This window comes from Thalassophryne amazonica, chromosome 9, assembly GCF_902500255.1.
Source record: "Thalassophryne amazonica chromosome 9, fThaAma1.1, whole genome shotgun sequence".
Classification (NCBI taxonomy): Eukaryota; Metazoa; Chordata; class Actinopteri; order Batrachoidiformes; family Batrachoididae; genus Thalassophryne; species Thalassophryne amazonica.
In genome coordinates, this window is record NC_047111.1 from 84158497 (window position 1) to 84180658 (window position 22162).

General features: G+C 41.5%; 1 long non-coding RNA gene across 1 annotated transcript; it reads right to left on the bottom strand.

Moving 5' to 3' along the window:
* Positions 1 to 212: 212 nt before the first annotated feature.
* LOC117516590 lies at positions 213 to 10672 on the bottom strand. The gene is made up of 3 exons (XR_004562475.1): positions 10591 to 10672; positions 3386 to 3392; positions 213 to 224 (listed from the first exon to the last, which is right to left on the bottom strand). It is a non-coding gene; the product is annotated as an uncharacterized LOC117516590 (long non-coding RNA).
* Positions 10673 to 22162: the final 11490 nt, after the last annotated feature.

Sequence of the window (22162 nt, forward strand, 5' to 3'; positions counted from 1 at the left end):
CAACAAAATTTGTCCTCTGCATTTATTCCATCCCAATTACAGTTCGACACAGTCCAACCACTAGGAGCAGTACTGCATTTATATACAGTAGTACTTTTCCATCTGCATCATCATCATCAAAGCGCTTTACAAATAATGCCTCACATGCACCCCAATGTGAGGGTGCTGCCATACAAGGTACACACCGGGAGCAACAACGGGATTAAGGACCTTGCCCAAGGTGCCTTAGTGATTTTCCAGTCAGGCTGGGATTTGAACCTATGGTCTCAAGCCCAACGCATTAACTACTAGACCATCACCTCCCCTTTTGACTGTGGGAGGAAACCAGAGTGCCCGGAGGAAACCCACACAGACACGGGGTGAACATGCAAACTCCACACAGAAAGAACAGGAAGTGATCCCACTACCTGCTTGCTGTCTGGCACCAGTGCTAACTACTAAGACACTGTTCCACCCATACTTCAAATTTGTAAGTATGGCCATTCCGGGTTCTGGAACCAGTGATCTTAGTTAAAACGCATCAAGAAAGAAGGAAGTATACTACTTGTACAGACATTAAAAAAACCTCTGACCACCAGATATACCAGAGGCACTTGGATTGGTTTAGGGTTACGGTGACCAGGAAATTAATGGATACGTTTAGAGTAACATTTAGGTTTGGGGCAAGTCTTTTCTGCACGTCCTTCCCTGTTTCCTGTCTATGTTCTCTATTGCTATACTAAAGGCTGAAAATGCCCAAATATATGTATGTTCTTTTTTCCAACAGGGGTGGTGGCCAAGTGGTTAATGTGGTTTCAGTTCAGAAGGTTCTGGGTTCAAATCCCACCCCAGCCACATTTCTCCATGTAATGTGGAGTTGCGTCAGAAAGGGCATCCGGCATAAAATCTGTGCCAATTCAACATGCAGCTCCACCTTGGATTTGCTGTGGCAACCCGAGTGCAAACAAGGGAGCAGCCGAAGGGACTTACTTACATATGTATGTTCTTTTTTCTGATTTTTATTGACTCAAAGAAGGCCCAATAAAACCCAGAAAATCCTTATAAAAATATGCTTTGTGATTACTGGGGTGGAAGAAACTAGAGCACAAGAAACTTTATTATTATCAAATCCCAAATGGAGCCAATGTTGAAACGATATAATTGTAATCATAATTATAGACAGATCATAGCTCTACTAGGCAAATTGTGTCTATATAAAATTGATCTTGTAATCAACTGCAAAAGGCAGCAATAAAAATAAAAGTGACCTAATTTAAAAGCAGCATCTCTTGGTAGAGCCAAGGGCCATACCAGATGTGAGAAGAACTTCACTGGTTTTGGAACAGAAACTGTTCAACCTCTCAGCGGCGGAGAAGTGTATCAGGTTCTTGAAGAAACATGGACATGACATTGTTGGGTTTCTCTGAATGGATAATTTGGGCTGAACTTTGACTGCCGTAGCTCCTCTCTGGTCCTACTTTCACATCCCGGAGCCTAGAAGGCAGCTGGTCAGCTCCATGAGAGCACGACAGAGATGGTGAGTGACACCCAAACTCAGGACAGACAGTGGTCTGACTATACTGTGTGTGGGAAGGGGGTGGGGGGATAGTTGTCAAAGGGCCCATTGTCTGACAGACCAGCATGGATCCACGTGCAGTGCATGATCCTCACTGTGGGACCGAGTTGTCCAGGAGGATGTAGCTGTGGTCTCCCAGCACAGGTTAAAGTCTAACCGTGTCCGTGTTTTCTCAGGAAAATGTGTTTATCTAGAGGACCAACATGGAGGCCCTTTTGTTTAACTAAGTAGGAAGGCTCGCCCTGAAAGTAAAGGAAGGTAAAGCTCTCTGAAACACACAGGAACCAGGTGGCTTTCTCTGCTCCTTTAGATAGCTACTTGTGCATGTGTTTCAGTGTTTGTGTTCATGTATACGCTATAAAAACCTTACAAACTGAGTTAATTAAGCATTTTAAGCCTGGCAGTTGCCTCAAAATGATTGACTTGGACCAAATGATTCAACTGTGAAAATTTATTTCATTGAACAGAAATTAACATGACCAATTTGTGTTAACATAAATAAGGATATAAAATTAATATCCTCATGTGGATCTACCAAGAGATGCTGGGCAGGGCAAAGCCAGAGGAAACTCTGATGGAGGCCCGCAGCGGTCCTGATGTGCAAACTGGTCATCCGACCTGGGTATAGGGGTGAAAGACTAATCGAACCATCTAGTAGCTGATTCTCTCTGAAGTTTCCTTCAGGATAGCTGGCACTCCCCGCTTGCAGTTTTATCTGGTAAAGCAAATGACTAAAGGCCTTGGGGCCAAAACGATCGCAACCTATTCTTAAACTTTCAATGGGTAAGAAGACCGGCTCGCTGGCTTGGAGCCGAGCGTGGAATACAAGCCAGTCTTGGTAAGCAGAACTGGCACTGCGGCATGAACTGGTGTCCTAGTGCAAACACAACAATATGGAGCTCAATGCCCTCAAGACAGTGGAGATGGTTGTTGACGTCAGGAAGAACCCAGTCCGGGCCAACCCCATCACCCTGTGTGACTCCCCAGTCGCCATTGTGGAGTCCTGCCACCTGGGGAACACCATCACCCAGGACCTCAAGTGGGAGCTGAACGTCAGCTCTCATCAAAATCACAACAGAGCATTTTTGCAGCAACTAAGGAAGTGCAACCTGCCAAAAATAATGATGGTGAACTTCTACACCGTCATTGTTGAGTCTATCATCTCCTCCTCCATCACTGTTTAGTATGCTGCTGCCACTGCTAAGGACAGGAGCTGACTGCAGCATATCCACGCACCAGTGAAGGTGATCGACTGCAATCTGCCATCCCCACAGGACCTGTACACCTCCTGAGGCAAGCAAGGAAGATAGCGGCTGATCCCTCTCATCCAGGACACAAACTTTTTGTCACCCTCCCCTCTGGCAGATGGCTGAGATCCATCAGGAGTAAAACCTCAAGACACAAAAACAGCTTCTTTCCATCCGCAGCTAGGCTCATAAATAATGCCAGAGACCCCCACTTACCCTGCCTCCGCCCACGCCCAGAAAGTACAGATTGATCATTCCTGCACTGAAACATACTGTACATCTGCATGCCTTGTACAGCCCCATTCCACTGTTATTTGACAGTGAACATAGTTTTTCCCATTTTGTCTATATGACTCCATTTTAAGCCATGGAAGACTCCATTAAATATTGGAGGTGATCTGGATCCAGATTCTGGATCAAGATTCACTTTATAAAGGCTTTGAAGTATACTTCAAAACTGCTTCATGGATTCTCACCAAATTTTCACCACAGACAGATATTAGGCCATGGAAGAATCCATTAAATTTTGGAGGTGATCTGGATCCGGATCAAGTTTCACTTTATATAGGTTTTGAAGGATTACATCAAAACTACACAGATTCTCACCAAAATTTCCACCAGAGATGCATACTGTATTAGGGCATGGAAGACTTCACCTAATTTTAGAGGTACTCTGGATCCAGATTTTGGATCAAGATTCACTTTGTATAGGCTTTCAACGATTACACAGATCCTCACCAAATTTGCACCACAGATAGATAGGGAATGGAAGACTCCACTGAATTTTGGAGGTGATCCAGATCCATATTCTGGATCAAGATTTCCCTTTATATATGCTTTGAAGGATTTCGTCAAAACTACTTCATGGATTCTCACTAAATTTGCACCACACATAGATATTAGGGCAGATTCCACTGAATTTTGGAGGTGATCCGGATCTGGATTGGCGGATGTCAGAAATCTTTGATTGCTCTTTTTAAGTTTTTTTTATTGTTGTTTATGCACCAATTACTGCTTACAGAAGCATTTTTCCTTTTCTTGTTATTGTTTATGCACCAATGACACCAGATCAAATTCCTTGTATGTAGAATAGAATACGAGGTCTGTCAATAAAGTATCGGTCCTTTTTATTTTTTTCAAAAACTATATGGATTTCATTCATATATTTTTACGCCAGACATGCTTGAACCCTCGTGCGCATGCGTGAGTTTTTCCACGCCTGTCGATGACATCATTCGCCTGTGAGCACGGCTTGGGAAGGAGTGGTCCCGCCCCCTCGTCGGATTTTCATTGTCTGGAAATGGCGGAATGAAAAGGACTTTTCCATCAGAATTTTTTCAGAAGCTGTTAGAAACTGGCACCTGGAAACCATTCGAAAAATGTATCTGGCTTTTGGTGAAAATTTTACAGGCTTCACTGAGAATAAGGACTGTTAGTACAGCTTTAAGGACGCGCGGAGGCTTCGCGCGTAAAGACCAATTCGCTTTGGAAGCGAGACAAAGGAACACCTCCATTTCGGCGTGTCAGAGGACAAGTTTGGACCAGCTCTCCACAATTTCTCTGATACTTACTGGACCGGTAAGCATTGAAAGCCGAGATAGGCATTCTCTTCCAAAGCGAATCACTCTTTATGTGCGAAGCCTCCGCGCGGCTTTCCATGACAAAATCTTGTTAAAAGTGAAATCTGCCGGAAAATGGCTGATGTCCAGCTCTTGTGATAACCAGAGAAAGAACACACAACGGTCTTGTATCCACAGAGGCATCCGTTTAGAAATGGTCCGGTGGCTTGTGCCGCGTCGTCGCAGTTCGGAGCGCAGCACGCCGAGCGTCCTTAGTCCTTATTCTCTGTGAAGCCCGTAAAATTTTCACCGAAAGCCAGATAAATTTTTCGAATGGTTTCCAGGTGCCAGTCTCTAACAGCTTCTGAAAAAATTCTGATGGAAAAAAAGTCCTTTTCATTCCGCCATTTCCAGACAATGAAAATCCGACGAGGGGGTGGGACCACTCCTTCCCAAGGCGTGCTCACAGGCGAATGACGTCACCGACAGGCGTGGAAAAACACATGCGCACAAGGGTTCAAGCATGTCTGACGTAAAAACATATGAATGAAATCCATATAGTTTTTGAAAAAAATAAAAAGGACCGTTACTTTATTGACAGACCTCGTAGAGTCTTCATTGTCATTGTACATATACACAGTGAAATTTATCCTCTGCCTTTATTCCATCGTAATTACAGTTAGACACAATCCAACCACTAGGATCAGTGGGCACCCACAGTCCGGCGCCCAGGGACCAACTCCGGCTGTAGAGATGCTGCCTTGGTCAGGGGCAGAGAAAGGAGCAGACCCTAAATAAGCATGTTTTTGATTGTGGGAGGAAACCAGAGTGCCCGGAGGAAACCCACACAGACACAGGGATAACATGCAAACTCCACACAGAAAGAGCGGGAAGCAATCCCACAACCTTTTTGCGGTGAGGCACCAGCGCTAACCATTATGCCTCTGTGCTGCCATGAGAACATACTTGGCAAAAAATTTGATTCTGAGCCCTTATGCTGACTGTACCCTTGTTCGAAGCAGGTGTTGCAAAGGAGCCATCACTAATTTGCAGTCATAACCAAATACTTTTGCACCACACCCAGACACACATTCCATCTATTCTTTAATCATATATTTTGGTCCATATTGTGATGTCTTGCTTTTAATCCATACTCCGGCACAATGTTCGAAACAGAGGTGTTTCAAAGTTAAAAAATATTTTGAAGCAGTGCTTCAAGTTACCCATCACGAATTTTCAGTATGGAAAAATAGTTTTGTCACCGTGCCCAGCCACATTTTATATATTCTTTTAATCCAGTTTTACATTTTCATTAGGTTGTATAATTTAGCCTGTATCTGGCTGTAAGTATGGTGCATCATGTTTCTCCCCATGGCTACTAGTTTAACTGTAGTCATTAGCTGATGTGAAGGGCAGAGCAGACATGTCTATGGAATATTACATAGGCAAAACAAAGTTACTTTTGGAATTAATCTGTTGGGAAGGTGTCGTAACACGGACTCACAACAGGGGGCGCAAATGAACGGACAATGGATAAGACAAAGAGTAACAATTTAATGTTGTGAAACGCACAACTGGATACAGACAAAGATACAATGCCAATTAAACACAAGGTGACGTGCGGGCAGGCTCGAAGATAGGAGACCTCTGGCGATCAAAGAGCCGGGACCCACACAGCTTCCACCACCAATGGCCTGAAGAACACTGGAGCCGCCAAGTCCTAAGTCCCCAGGTGGTCACCGTCTTCTGTTGCAGACCCTGGTACTGCTGGCAGAAGATGAAAAACAGTCAATGGTGAGTGTGTATCCACACACCCAGTAATCCTTCAATACAGATCTTCAAGGAGGGAAAACCTCCACCTCCAGAAACAATTTCACCCGTGCAGCTCCTGTTAGTCTCTTCCCTGGATGGAGTGAGAGGCGAAGAACGTCGCCCTCCCACTATCCACCAATCCAGCTTCTGACAGAGCCCGCAGGAACATGGCTGCACACAGAACAATGTTAGATACAACGATAATTCAGCAGAGAAGGTTACCTTAGACGGTAGCTGATTTCTCGGCGAGGAGGTGGAGTAATAATCCGGCTTTTGTAGGGACGCTGGTGATTGGTGACAGCTGGTGTAAATGAGTGACAGCTGTCACTCTCTATCTCGGCGCCCTGTCATGCTTGAAGCCCGCACTCCAAGCAGGGCGCCGACTGCTGGTGGTGGGCCAGCAGTACCTCCTCTTCAGCGGCCCACACAACATAATCTAGTGTATCAAAGTTTACCCAGTGCCAATCAGTTCATCCTCGTTATGCTTTTTTCTTTTTTAATTTGCTGAGTTACAAGACAATACCATTTATTGTTTTTGAGTTATTGTACAGAAGCCAGTTCACTCATCTAAATTTTTGCTGTTCAAGACCCACATGGTTGCCAGCACAGGAAATATTAGAAGCAGTACTGAGAGAGAGTGATCTGCTGAGCCACAGTCACCAATAATCCTGTCCTAAATTATATTTCAACTGTCTTATAGTCATCCTTATCTCATGATAAGGAGCTGGGCTACCAATATGTAGAGTTGGGTTCCATTCCAGCTCATGCTACCTGCCCATGTCTGTCCTTGGACAAGGTATCGCATTGTTTCCGTCCACCCAGCTTTAAATGGCTCTTGGGCCTGGCTGAGGAGGTAACAGACGATGGACTTGCTTCCCATCCAGGCGGAGTCATGGGCTCTCATTCACTTCCCAATACAGAATCTGGGGATAAACACCTGACCCAGTGGGCATCATGGCATACATAGGAGCAACTTACTGTCTTATCTTCCTAATAAGTCAAAATGTCAGACAAAACTAACTCTTTGACCCCATTTATGCTTGGCATAAAAATGTATTTTGGTAACTGGATTGCAGTTTGGATGGTGCTCAATCACAAAAGTACAAGTGTTCTGATGGGCCAAAGCACCTCAGGAGGAGGGCAGAGATGCACGGTGAGTAAACTGAACACCAGTGAAAATGTATTTCCATCCCACATACAACAATGTGGGCCAGTCACAAAAATGAACAGTGTCTTGCTGCTCGGACCATGAACAAATCTTTTCATGTTTAATATTAAATCTAGAGCACAAACCTCCACCAACACTACTTTCCAATTCCACAACATTTTACTTTGGAAAAAAAAATTCAAGGTCAAAGTCCTGTTAGAAAAGGCTTTTCATAAGTTAAATTAGATGTGATCAAATGTCAGGAGTATGTATTTAGTTCATGCACTTGAATCAAAGTGTTTCTTTTTTGTGGTGTTGTCAGGTTTTTGTTTCCCAACTTGTTCAGTTTCTGAATTCTTTTGCACATCATTTTCACAGAACATTAGTTATTTCTGCTATGCACAATTTGTCATTGTTTTTGGCACTTGGTTTCAAATCCACAATCCGGATCAGACTTTGTCAGGTAATAGTGAGTGACAGTCTGCACCTCACTTTCAAATATGAGAGTAATTGGGGTACTTTTGATTAAGATATAATGTAAAATACACATTAAATTGGGTTTTCAATGTTAAATTTAAATGGCCACAAACTCTGTAATCTGGATCAGATCTGGATCAAACTTTGTCAGTCAATAAAGGATACCGTCCTCCATAACACGCTCAAATATGAAAGAAATAAACTTTTTCATAGAGTTATACATTTTTGAAAATTTGTTCAATGTTAAAAATAGGGATTTTTACAAGATTTTTCCTGACTTTGACCTGTGACCTTGAAAATTGAGTCAGTTCCTACCTATCAGGAAATGAATCCTCTGTAAAACTTTTGTAATAATATATAAAAAAAAACTGTGGGTTACCGGATGTTCACAAACAGACAAACAAACAAACTTTGTTGGCGGAGGTAATTAATTGATGAACCATTTTGAAAGAGAGAAATGCATTTTTAAAACTGAGTAGAATCAATATGAATCTCCAAAGTTTACTTTACTTTTATCATTAACTTTACTTAATTGGTTTGAAGTAATTAGCTGTATAAAATATTTAAGTTGGACTAAAGTCTTAGATTTTTTTTTGTTGTTCTGTCCCAAGCAAAGAAAACGGTGGAACTGCTGATAATCTGTGAAAAAAAGTTGCATCTAATCATACAAAGAGTGAAACAGCTGTAAACACAAACAGTGCAAGAAATTAATAGGCACGATGTAGAACACTGCCACATGGGGCAAAAATAGTGTCAGAAAAATGCAACAGAACTTCTATGGCATTTTGAGATCAGAAGTCTTCAGTTTTGAAACAAAATAGATTTAATGCCGCGTTCACACCAGACGCCACACGAGCGATGGCAGCGAGAGGTTGCCATGTAATCCCTATGGAAGGATGTGTTGTGGCGCCACAAAAGTCCAAGCCACGCAATGCCACGCTATGGATGTGAATAAAGCAATTGGCGCGTTTGTGGTGCGATATCGCCACAATCAGGGATTGGATATGTAGTGACGTGAAGGTGTCTGGAGTTTATACTTGATGTGGACATGTCCTGTCTCTGGCAATCAGCCTGTGAGCAGGACTTATGTTCCTTTTGTCCTTTATTTAACACAATTATGACAGAGTTTGAGGGGAGAGTGAGGAACTGCAGCAGCAGCCAGTTGTTTTTTGTTTTTGTTTTTTTTCTTTGTTCACATGTGTGCGCCGAACGGGACAGGAGGTCCGCAAACTGGGTCCTGGAAAGGCGGAAGTACTGCTGAAAGCGGCCGTCATCCAGACGCAGCTCCTGCAGCAAATGATGAACTTGTGGCATCGCATGGTGCCCAGTGTGAACGCAGCTCAAGCAGAGCGACACACCGGGCGATGGTGGTGCATCCATTGCCAGGCGAGAGACGCAAATTTGTGGCGTCGCATGGTGTCCAGTGTGAAAGCAGCTTAAGTCAACAAAATGAGAACTTCTGAAATGGCCAAGAACAAGCTACTCTAAAAAAAAAAAAAAAAAAAACTACTGTTAAAGTCTAATAACCTGATATCATAAGGAATAAAATATGTGGTTTGTCTATTAGTTCTACTCAAGGGTGCATAACAGCAGCAGCCTAAAGGCATCACCATGAGCTCAGAAGACAAAATGTGATCAGACTGGCTGATAACATTCTCTGCTTTCTCTTTGACCTCGTTCTCTCAGAGTGAACACAAGTCTCTGAGTGACTCCAATAATCTTGGACTACAATTATTATCATCATCATCATTATTATTAGTTAAGTGACTGACAGGAAGCTCACTAAAAAGTGAAAAAATAGGTTTTCTTATGTTCAAAATTAACAATTTTTTAAACATGGTATGATTGTTTATTTAAATTTTATTATGATATTATTATTCATTAATTTGTCAGCATATTAAGAAAGCTGTCTTTAAAACATATCTCATTGAGTAACAAGAGCAATCAGATTTCTGATGTCCACCAATCTGGATCACCTCCTAAAATTCTGTGGCATCCTCCATGGCCTAATATCTATGGTGAAAGTTTCGTCAAAATCCATGCAGTAGTTTTGACGTAATCCTGCTAACAGACAGACAAATAAATAAACAAAGGTGATGATTTTATTGGTTATGTGATTTATAAAAGTGCAGTGCAGTAAAACTGGAATAATGTGGAAAATCTGCTCATCAGAAACTGGGACATACAGCTTCCTTCTTGCAGATATAGTTTTTACACGGCCCAGGGGCAGAAACTGTAGAAGGCATGTGAGACATTCTGCACAACAGCACTTTGGTCTGCATCGCTTCAAGATGGGTTCACTGTGTACCGCCCTGTGGTTCCACATATGAAAAACTTACAACCTTCTGTGTGAGACTGTTTGGAATTTCCATCACCGAAGTGAAATTCTGATTTTAATGGTAAACTCAGAAAATCATTCCAAAGCAACAGTAAACTGCAAGAAAAACAGACACAACAAGAGATCTGGGATCAGAATTATACCATGATAAATACCGGTGGTCGATTGTCTTTTGTGATTAAATACCTGAATTAATAAACTGGTCAGCCTCAGTACACATCAGCACCATCAGCATATCACCTATAATGCGGTGTGAGACAGAATGTGTACTGATCTGCGTAACTTGTTTTGAATAAATCTGATACCAATCAAAAAATGCCTTGATTGGTCCGTATACCAATCAATGATTGGATCAGGACATCCCTAGTTATGCATAAAAACCCTAAAGCGTTCGTGAAATCTACTTGTTCACAAAATGTAAATGTATGGATGCAGTAATCACGTATTCCTCCCACAAACATTCAGACAAATGTGTGTCATTACCAGAGCTGGACTAGGACAAAAGTTCGGCCCTGGACTTTTTGGTCCAGACTGGCACACCACGACAATCTGATACTATGCCAGCTCATCCCCCATAAACACGCAAGCCCTTAATAGCACTATTAAACTGAACAATATCACTTTTTATTATTTGGCTGCGATGCTACGTGCACTCTGATTGGCTGCTTTCTGGTCTGATATTTTCCCATATCAGACTGGTTACCATGACAATCGTTTCAGAATGCGTATCACATTTGTTACAAACCAGAAAGCTAAAAACATGTTTAGAAAAACCAAGTCGGACATTATCATACTCCATAAATATCTAAACGGCATCGAAAAAACACACGGAGATAAAGTTTACCAGCTAACGACCGGACCATCTGTGGCAAGTTCTTCATGGAGTTGAAGTGAACAGGTCTGATTACAAGACCAAAACCATCAGCAGCTTTCATTTTTGGGCAATACCATAAGTTTGCTTGTTTATATAGACATAAATAAATTATAACCTCATGCTCAGTTAATAATCCTTTAATATTCTGGAGCCTTGAATAAAATAAATGAAGACGACACAGTATGTTGCTCACTACGAATCGTAGGTGTAACTGGAAAATATGAAAGGCTAAACATTTACATGAATGAGTGTTTATCCAAACCATGCTACCACCAATCTAAATCATTAATCGCTTCCTGCTCCTGTACCACCTCCATGGGAGCAGGAGACCTCAGGAGTCAATTGTCTGACTCCAAAAACACCTGCTGCTGTTGAGAAGAACCCGCAGGCGCCCCTTCCAGGCAAACATCTCTGAAATTTTACTGCTATTAGCAGCATCAGTTGTGAGAGCTTTTTTCTTTTTCCTGTTTTTCCTACACCACCTTTCCAGTTTTTTCTCCACTTTGTGACTCGTGTTCTCTCTCTCTCTCTCTCTCTCTGCATCATTAAAGGTGATTGGATGAGACGGGTCTAGAACATGCGTTGGTGGGACTCCTAGGCCTCTGGAGCCTATCATAGGGCCACAATTGGATCAGGTATTATTTTGACAGACAAGCCACTGGGCTTATGTTGTGTCTGCAGGCTACAGCTGAGCCCTGTGGGCCGGTGCATGTTTCTCTCCCTAGGCCGGGAAAGTTACCATGGCAAGGCACAGCAAAAAAAAAAAAAAGGGGGGGGCAGCCATCGGCCCATTATTGATCAGGCCACCGGGAAAATCCCGGTACTCCTAATGGCCAATCCACCCTTGATCATTACTGTAATTAAACAGAAAAAAAAAAACTTATATCACCTGTTACTATGTTAGTAAATAGCAAACAGTTATAGACTGTGACCTTCCAGAATACACATCCATCATGTGAAAATAGTTTGGCCTTTGCAGGTCACATGACTTTTTTTAGCCCATTGTTCAAATGTATGGGGTCACTGACACGCTGAGAACATCCTGGATGTGTGAATGTGTGCTGGTTTTCACCAACGACTGACCCAAATGACGTGTTGTTTTTGTGAGTCTCATTCTTGAGTCAAAATCTGTTATTACCCAAGTATGAAGATGGTTGTCAATTGCTTTTCTGGGATATAGTCTTGTTATGCCAGCTACTAGTGTCAAAGCATACAACCTGGAATTCTAGTTTATTCTATATTTTCTTATTTAATTTAGGTCACCTTCCACCTTGATATTTTAGACATTTTGACTTCTTTTCGTCAATACATTGTAGAGCAGGCAGCGGAGTGGGATAAAAAGTTGGGATACCAATGTAAGTATTCAATTTCAATTTACTGTCATTTATATAGCGCCAAATCACAACAAAGTTGCCTCAAGGTGCTTCACACAAGTAAGGTTTAACCTTACCAACCCCTAGAGCAAGCACACAGGTGACAGTGGTAAGGATAAACTCCCTTTGATGATTTGAGGAAGTAGACCAAACTCAAAGGGGTGACCCTCTGCTTGGGGCATGCTACAGACACAATTGACAATACAAATATACAGGAAATTTTGGGAGTCGATGCTGGTGCAAAGGACGGGAGGCCACCTGAAGGAGACACCCACTCCCATCTCTAGATGGAGCCGCACCTCAGAGAGAAAAAACAGAATCAGGCATCAGAAAGACAATAAATACAATATAATTTGGCATTAAGCAACAAGACAAATAAGAAATACTAAGGTGATCATCAGCCACTAGACCTAAGCTTCACTAAAAGACCCAGACTTTAGATAAAGTTGAGGCAGCAGCTGCTCTGTTTAATAATAAAATGAATTTAAAAGGGTAGAAGGCATAGAAATATTCTATGCCAGTGTGCTAGCCATACGAAAGGGAGTGCGTCTTAAGTCTTGACTTGAAAGTCTCCACAGAATGTTTTATTGATGCAGGGAGATCATTCCACAGAACAGGGGCACGATAAGAGAAAGCTTTATGACCCGCAGACTTCTTATTCACCCTATGGACACAAAGTAGTCCTGCACCCTGAGAACGCAGAGCCTGAGCCGGTACGTAGGGTTTAATTAGGTCAGCTAAGTAGGGAGGTGCTATTTTTATAGGTTAGTAGCAGAACCTTAAAATCTGATCTCACAGGAAGCCAGTGAAGGGATGCCAAAATGGGTGTAATGTGGTCAAACTTTCTGCTTTGTGTCAAAAGTCTGGCAGCAGCATTTTGCACCAGTTGGAGACTCCTAAAGCTGGACTATGATAAACCAGAAAATAGAACATTGCAGTAGCCCAATCTAGAAGAGATAAACACATGGATCAGGGTCTCAGCATCAGCCATAAACAGAATGGGATGAATCTTCATTATATTTCATAGGTGGAAGAAAGCAGTGCTCGTAATATCTCTAATATGGAGGTCAAAGGACAACGTAGGATGAAAAATTACCCCAAGGTTGTTCACTTTGTCAGTGTGATGTATGACACACGAGCCTAGGCTAGGCGTTAACTGGTCAAATTGATGCTGATGTCTCACTGGACTAACTACTACCTGGGTTTGATTCCTGGTAATGATACCCTGTGTCCATGGAAAAGACACTTCATCTGGATTGTGCCAGTCCAACCAGCTGTGAGTGGGTATGGATTTTGGATGGGGAAGTAAGCTATGATGAATTGGCATCCCATCCATTGGTCTTGAACTTTAATCAGCTTCACTCTACAGAATCTGGAGATAAGCATGAACACCAGTGGGCCTCAGGATCTGCTGTATATGGATTTACTTCGTGTAAAACCCATTGATAGTATAATTTCCCAAATAATTTTGGTGCACTGTGAATTTAGATGTTCAGCACAAATCATGAAAAAAAAGGATTTTTAAACATTACACTTGTATACGAGGTCTGTCAGAAAAGTATCCGACCTTTTTATTTTTTTCAAAAACCTGATTGATTTGAATCACGTGTGCTTGCATGACCCAACCTCGAACCTTCGTGCGCATGCGTGAGTTTTTTCACGCGTGTCGATTGCGTTATTTGCTTGTAAGCAGTGAAAAAACTCACGCATGCGCACGAAGGTTCGAGGTTGGGTCATGCAAGCACACGTGATTCAAATCCATCAGGTTTTTGAAAAAAATAAAAAGGTCAGATACTTTTCTAACAGACCTCGTATATAAGGTCTCAGGCCGGGGATCGCGTGCTGGTACTGTACATCACAATACGGAACTGCATTGGTTCCTGGATGACAACCACCCAGGCTGACAACAGCCCCATCCCCATTTCTTGAAAGCCTTTCACCACTGGATCATACCCAGAGAAATGCACCACATGACCAAAATGATACGGCTGGCTCCTTCATCATACAAGTGATACTGCTTGTCTAGCCTCTCTAAGTAATCATTTGTTTGACATAATATTCTAGTGGTAGTCAAGGATCCTCAGAAAAGACCCAATGTCAACCATCCATCCATTTTCTACACCCATTTACTCCAATTAAGGGTCACAAGGGGGCTGGAGCCTATCCCAGCAGTCATAGGGTGTGAGGTGGGGTACACCCTGGGCAGGATGCCAGTCTGTCACAGGGCCACATATAGACAGACAAACACATTAACACCCACAGACAATTTAAAGTTTCCACTCAATCTAACCTGCATGTCTTTGGATGTGGGAGGAAGCCGGAGCACCAGGAGGGAACGCACACAAACACCGGGAGAACATGCAAACTCCACAGGTGGGATTCGACCCCATGACCTTCTTGCTGTGACGCAACAGTGCTAACCACTAACCCACCATGCTGCCCTAATGTCAACCAGTTTTTCCTTATTTGTTGAGGTTTTAGGCATATTAGTTTTATGGACAGACAGAAGTATTTGACTGTCTTATCTGTGTGTGTGTCTGAGGGACGTTCACACATAAGAAAAGAGTGATTGTCTTGGTTTGTTAGTGGCTGACTACAGCCGTCTTCGGGGGATGATATAGAGAGGAAATGCAGAAATACCCAGAGCCTTGCTTTCCAAGTACACAGACGCTCATTCTTTATGAACCATTACAAGTTCTTCCATAATGTATTCATGAGAGAAAGTCTCACAGCAACACAGTTCTGGGTTTGAACCCCAACAGAGTTGTATATTTTTCCTTGGCTTCACGTACACATTATTTATTGACTTTCTCTCAATCTGTGCACTATACTGAAAGTAAACACTTATGACATTAAGAAATTAATACTGATGAAAGTGTGAGTGAGTGGGTTAAGAGTTATGTTAACGTCCCCTCGGTCCTTCCAGTAGATTGAGCTCACCGACTGAACTGCATGACACCAAATGAACTGTGGTCAACATGTAGAATTGTTCTCTAAATGCCATTCTCTCTCAGCTCATCTGCACAGTACAGCTCCGTCACGTGTACCACCTGAAGGAGGATCAACACGGCAACATCTGGAAATGTTCTGAGGACTGTAATTTTAGAAGCTCTGCAAGACTCTTTATCCCCTCACAGTATGCTGTTTATTTTGGTCCTGGTCTCTGGTCAATAGCCAGGTTTCTGAGAAGCAGCCACCAGGTTACTGGGATTGACAATGTGTTCCCCCTCCCCGAGGCAAAACCTTAAAGAGAGACACCATTTATGCAAGCACACAAAAATACAGCGAGTGTCACTGTCCTCTAAATAGGATTCCAAAAAACAGCCTATTTCTCAAGGCAGGTTATTCATGCTTCATGTAGCAACCTAAGCATGCCGATTTAAAAAAAAAAAAAAAAAAAAAAGATGTTCTGTACGGTTTCATGTATACCAGAAAGATGGTATAGTGCTTACAAACTGTTTGACTATTCATGCAATTTGAAGGGCCACATGCATAATGGGGTCAATGAGTGAGTGGGTTTGCAAAGTTTGTAAAAACTACTATATATTAATATTTGAAATTTTACATTGTGATCAGTACAGATGAGGATCAGTGAACCTCCTACTTTTGTCAATGATTACATCTTTTAGCATAATTTGCAGTTATGTGCAGCACAGTGGAATTTGTTTAATTTGTGCTTACTTGTAAAATATGTAAAAAATATTTCTGTATTCAGTTTTATCCAGTTAAATGGAGTGTGTACATTCATTTGAAGAAATATTTTGGAGGAAATGCATGTGTGTCTCCTCCTTGTTATGGGCTGAGCTCGCTAGGATGTGATGCTGGATCCGTCCCTACTTGTTGCTAATCACAGGGTCCTGATGGCCATAAGGCCACTGTTGCTGTTATTGAATACAGTTGTAGGCAAAGGTTTGGGCACCCCTGATAATTTTCATGATTTTCCTTTATAAATCGGTTGTCTGAAGCAGACATTTCAGTTAAATATGTCATATAGCAGACAAACAGTGATATGTGAGAAGTGAAATGAAGTTTATAGGATTTACAGAAAGTGTGCAACAATTACTTAAAATTAGGCAGGTGCATATGGGCACCCTTGTCATTTTATTTATTTGAATACATTTAGCATTAATTATTGGAACACAAAATTGGTTTGGTAAGCTCATTGACCCTTGACCTCCATACACAGGTGAATCCAATCATGAGAAAGGGTATTTAAGGTGGCCATTTGCAAATGTTGCCCCTCTTTGCATCTCTTCTAATGAGTGGCAACATGGGAGCCTCTAAACAACTCTTAAATGACCTGAAAACACAGATTGTTCAACATCATGGTTTAGTGGAAGGATACAAAAAGCTATTAGAGATTTCAGCTGTCAGTTTCCACTGTGAGGAACATAGTGAGGAAATGGAAGACCACAGGCACAGTACTAGCTAAGGCCCGAAGTGGCAGGCCAAGAAAAATCTCAGATAAGCTGAAGCGAAGGATGGTGAGAACAGTCAGTCAACCCACAGACGTCTTCAGGGTTGTCCTGGTGTCTTTCCTCACTCTTCACCTTCTTATACAGTCACTCAGTTTTTGAGAACTATCTACACCACACAGATTTACCATAGAGTGCTATACTGTTATATTTTGTTGTATATTGTATTTCTTCATAATTCATGTAAATAATGTCCAAGACAGTCAGTGTCTTGGGAATGTTCATGTATCCATCCCGACTTTTCCGAAGAAAACTGTATATAAAAGTGATGGTTTACATGTGCTATACTAAAGGGGGCACTTACTTATTCACACCATCATTTTGGCTTTTAGATTTTTGTTTCTTTTAATTCATGATGTAGCAATTACCTTTCACTGTGAGTTTAAACTGCATGATTTTAGGAATTCAAATATACAAGGCCTGAATTTTTGTTTTGTTTTTGATGTCCTAATAAAAAAACCTAACATTTAAAGGGTCAGGGGGGCAAACACTTTTTCACAGCACTGTAAAACCGGCACCCCAGAAAACCTCTCACATGATTCCACTGCATAGAATATATAACCCCTGGCAAAAATTATGGAATCACCGGCCTCAGAGGATGTTCATTCAGTTGTTTAATTTTGTAGAAAAAAAGCAGATCACAGACATGACACAAAACTAAAGTCATTTCAAATGGCAACTTTCTGGCTTTAAGAAACACTATAAGAAATCAGGAAAAAATTGTGGCAGTCAGTAACGGTTACTTTAGACCAAGCAGAGGGAAAAAAATATGGACTCACTCAATTCTGAGGAATAAATTATGGAATCACCCTGTAAATTTTCGTCCCCAAAACTAACACCTGCATCAAATCAGATCTGCTCTTTAGTCTGCATCTAAAAAGGAGTGATCACACCTTGGAGAGCTGTTGCACCAAGTGGACTGACATGAATCATGGCTCCAACACGAGAGATGTCAATTGAAACAAAGGAGAGGATTATCAAACTCTTAAAAGAGGGTAAATCATCACGCAATGTTGCAAAAGATGTTGGTTGTTCACAGTCAGCTGTGTCTAAACTCTGGACCAAATACAAACAACATGGGAAGGTTGTTAAAGGCAAACATACTGGTAGACCATGGAAAACATCAAAGCGTCAAGACAGAAAACTTAAAGCAATGTCTCAAAAATCGAAAATGCACAACAAAACAAATGAGGAACGAATGGGAGGAAACTGGAGTCAACATCTGTGACTGAGCTAAGGAAAAGCAATCATGGACTGTGGATGACTGGATGAAAGTCATATTCAGTGATGAATCTCAAATCTGCATTGGGCAAGGTGATGATGCTGGAACTTTTGTTTGATGCCATTCCAATGAGATTTATAAAGATGACTGCCTGAAGAGAACATGTAAATTTCCACAGTCATTGATGATATGGGGATGCATGTCAGGTAAAGGCACTGGGGAGATGGCTGTCATTACATCATCAATAAATGCACAAGTTTACGTTGATATTTTGGACACTTTTCTTATCCCATCAATTGAAAGGATGTTTGGGGATGATGAAATCATTTTTCAAGATGTTAATGCATCTTGCTATAAAGCAAAAACTGAAAACATTCCTTGCGAAAAGACACAGGGTCAATGTCATGGCCTGCAAATAGTCCGGATCTTAATCCAATTGAAAATCTTTGGTGGAAGTTGAAGAAAATGGTCCATGACAAGGCTCCAACCTGCAAAGCTGATCTGGCAACAGCAATCAGAGAAAGTTGGAGCCAGATTGAAGAGTACTGTTTGTCACTCATTAAGTCCATGCCTCAGAGACTGCAAGCTGTTATAAAAGCCAGAGGTGGTGCAACAAAATACTAGTGATGTGTTGGAGCGTTTTTTGTTTTTCATGATTCCATAATTTATTCCTCAGAATTGAATGATTCCATATTTTTTTCCATCTGCTTGGTCTAAAAAAGTAACAGTTACTGACTGCCACAATTTTGTTTTCCTGATTTCTTATAGTGTTTCTTAAAGCCAGAAAGTTGCCATTTGAAATGACTTTAGTTTTGTGTCATGTCTGTGATCTGCTTTTTTTCTACAAAATTAAACAACTGAATGAACATCCTCTGAGGCCGGTGATTCCATAATTTTTGCCAGGGGTTGTATAAACATAGCATATGTCTCCACTTATGTGTTAAAATGATATATGGTTTTATAGTACAGGTGATAATGAAGACTGGAAATTATTTAAGAATGCTTTAAAGATGGTATATGGTCTGTTTCTCCAATACACTACCAAGAAATTGCCTGAAACATAAGTTGGTATTGTGAAATTATGACACAAAAAGTAAAATCAAGGTGATATGTATGGAAGCCTCATCAAATAACAGAAGACGGCCATTTTCAAAAGGAACATTCCTGTAGCCTGCTTCAGTACATCACCAAGAAATGGTTTCAATCAGATGCAGTCTTTCTTTGGCACAGAAACAAATATCAAGATGGCAACATTGGTGGCCCTGGCTCACACTTTTTTGTGCTCCCATCATGAAATGAGACATTTTCATGACACTTTTTTTAATTTTACCATTTCAAACCCTACCCCTGCCCCAACCATAACCCCTCCCAGACACCCTCGCATCACCCTGCATTTTGTGCTCCCATGAGGAAATGAATTTGTGCTCCCATCATGAAGCACGAACCATAAATTTACATTTTGTAATGCCATCACAAAATGTCATGAGATTGTGTTGTGATGGCCACACTGGTTTCACTTTGATTTATTTCAATTTATTTAGTTTACAAAGCACCAAATAACAAAGCTGCCTCAAGGCCCTTCACACAAGTAAGGTCTAACCTTACCAACTCAAGAGCAAGCACACAGGCGACAGCAGTAAGGAAAAACTCCCTCTGACGATATTGAGGAAGAAAAAACAAGCAGACCAGACTCAAAGGGGTGATCCTCTGCTTAGACCATTCTACCAAAAAGCTTGACAATACACAACACAACAATTGATGAGAGTCCATGTAAGCATCCAGTCCACCCTTGGAAGGGGTGGGGGTGATGATGGATGATCCCTATTTTGAAAAAGGATACTTCCTCTAGTCTCCTCCAATACTCTACTAAGAAATGGTTTCAATCACAGAAGTGTCTGTGGAGATTCTCAGTCATCCATCCAGGCCATGGTAGCTTTTCTGAAAGAAGAGTGACATGTTGACCTGACTCAGTCTACAGTATATGAAAAGTGTTCTGATTGTACGGAAACAAAAATCAATGTTGTCAATATCAGTGTTGAAAAAAAAAAAAAATCAACCAGATCATTGCTGAAATATGTTGCTGTTATATCAGTTGGATGGTACTTCAGAAATGTACCACTCACACAACCCAAAATCAGTCTCAGTCAAAATCCCTGGACTCTAAAAATTAAACCCTGCACTGGTAACAAAATAGGGCTTGAATTGAAAAACGTAGACAAGCGTTTGAGTGAGTATGCTTATCTCAGTGAGCGAGTGGCGACAATAACTCAGCACAACAAAAGATGTCTTTTACTCACCAAATTAAGAGAAAATAATAGAACAATTCCTATTGCATCTTCAGTGCACCAGATCAATCAAAAGAGCAAATTTGAGGTACTAGCCCACAGACATACTGTCAGCTGCCAGATGTTTCATGGAGATGCCCGACTTCAGCAGTGTCAGTTAACAGGTTATGAATACTTAGCTGGTGCCGGAGAAAGTGTTGAAAATTACAAACAGCTGTTAAAACTCACATTTAGCTTGTCTGCTGCCTGAGCACTCAACATGCTGTGCGTTCATCGCTGTACTTTACACAGCGAACAAGATACCAACCACAGGCAGAAGAGAAGAAGAAGAACGTTTAATGTCATCTGCATTTAACTCATCTTAATTAGGGAATAACCCTGTTGTTTCTGATTTGCGGACGTTAATGCTGGATTTTACAGTCGCTATTTACGACCGTAAAATCCAGCATTAACGTCCGCAAATCAGACAAGGGGGTTATTCCCATTCTAATCCAATTCCAATGTTTGCACGGATCTGTTGCCCGCCATTAAAAGGTTATATCTTAATTCGCAAAAATATAGTTCGGTAAAAATGCTACACAGACAAAGGGTGTGGTCGGCTCGTCAAAGCTTACCGTGGCAACAGCGCCTTCAGGCCAAACTGGAAATTCTCTGAGCAGAATCCACATCACTACTTCATATGGCATCTTAAATGAATCCATTTTGGTGTTGTTGCTCCACCAGTTTTTTTTTTTTTCTTCGTCTCCTTGTTTCAATTTTAATTTATTTTATTTATATAGAGCCAAATTACAAAGTTGCCTCAAGGCACTTTACTTAAGGTCTAACCTTAACCCCTAGAGCACACAGGCAACAGTAAAAGTAAGTCCCTTCGGCTGCTCCCTTGTTTGCACTTGGGGTCGCCACAGCAAATCCAAGGTGGATCTGCATGTTGAATTGGCACAAGTTTTACGCCGGATGCCCTTCCTGACGCAACTCCACAGTGGTAAGGAAAAACTCCCTCTGATAATTTGAGGACGAAACCTCAAGCAGACCAGATCTGCTTGGGCCATGCAACAGATACAAATTACGAAACAATTCACAAAATGAATATACAGGAAATGTGTTTTAAGGTAGTTGGGATCCTCTCGCTCTCAGCTGACAGCGCCATTATTGACATCTGCGTAGCAATGCACACGGACAGGGCACAGAGTAACACATTAAATATTTTAATATTTTGCCACCGTTTTATGGTCTGAAATCTCACACGATTAACCAATCAGATTTGCAGAAAAAATGTGATTGGATTAGAATTAGAGTTAAACACAATCCAGGCACCAAGAGGAGTGAGCTGCCACAGTCCAGTGCCCAGGAACCACCTCCAGGTCTTGAGGCGCTGCCTGGAGCAGAGAAAGGAGCATGTTTTGATTGAAGGAGGAAACCGAAGTGCCTGAATGCAACCCAAGCAGACGCGGGAAGAATATGCAAACCCCAGACAGGAACTGGGCATAGGTGGACTCGAGTGCTAAACGTGATGAGCAAATATGAGATGAAACAACAGAACAGGAAATTTAAATTGGAATTAAGCAACAGACAGAACATGCAGCTGGGCAAACTTTTTGGCACTTCTACACCTTAGTGACACTAAATCAAAAAAATGTTCTTGAACATTGTTCTGGAGTCCATATCAAAAGGAAGACATCAGAAGGAATCTGTGCTTAATGGGGCCTCAATATGTCACTGACAAATTCAAAACAAAGGCTTCAAAACTTTCCACTGAAGTAAAGGAAATGAGCACATATGTTGCTTGTTCCACATCGCA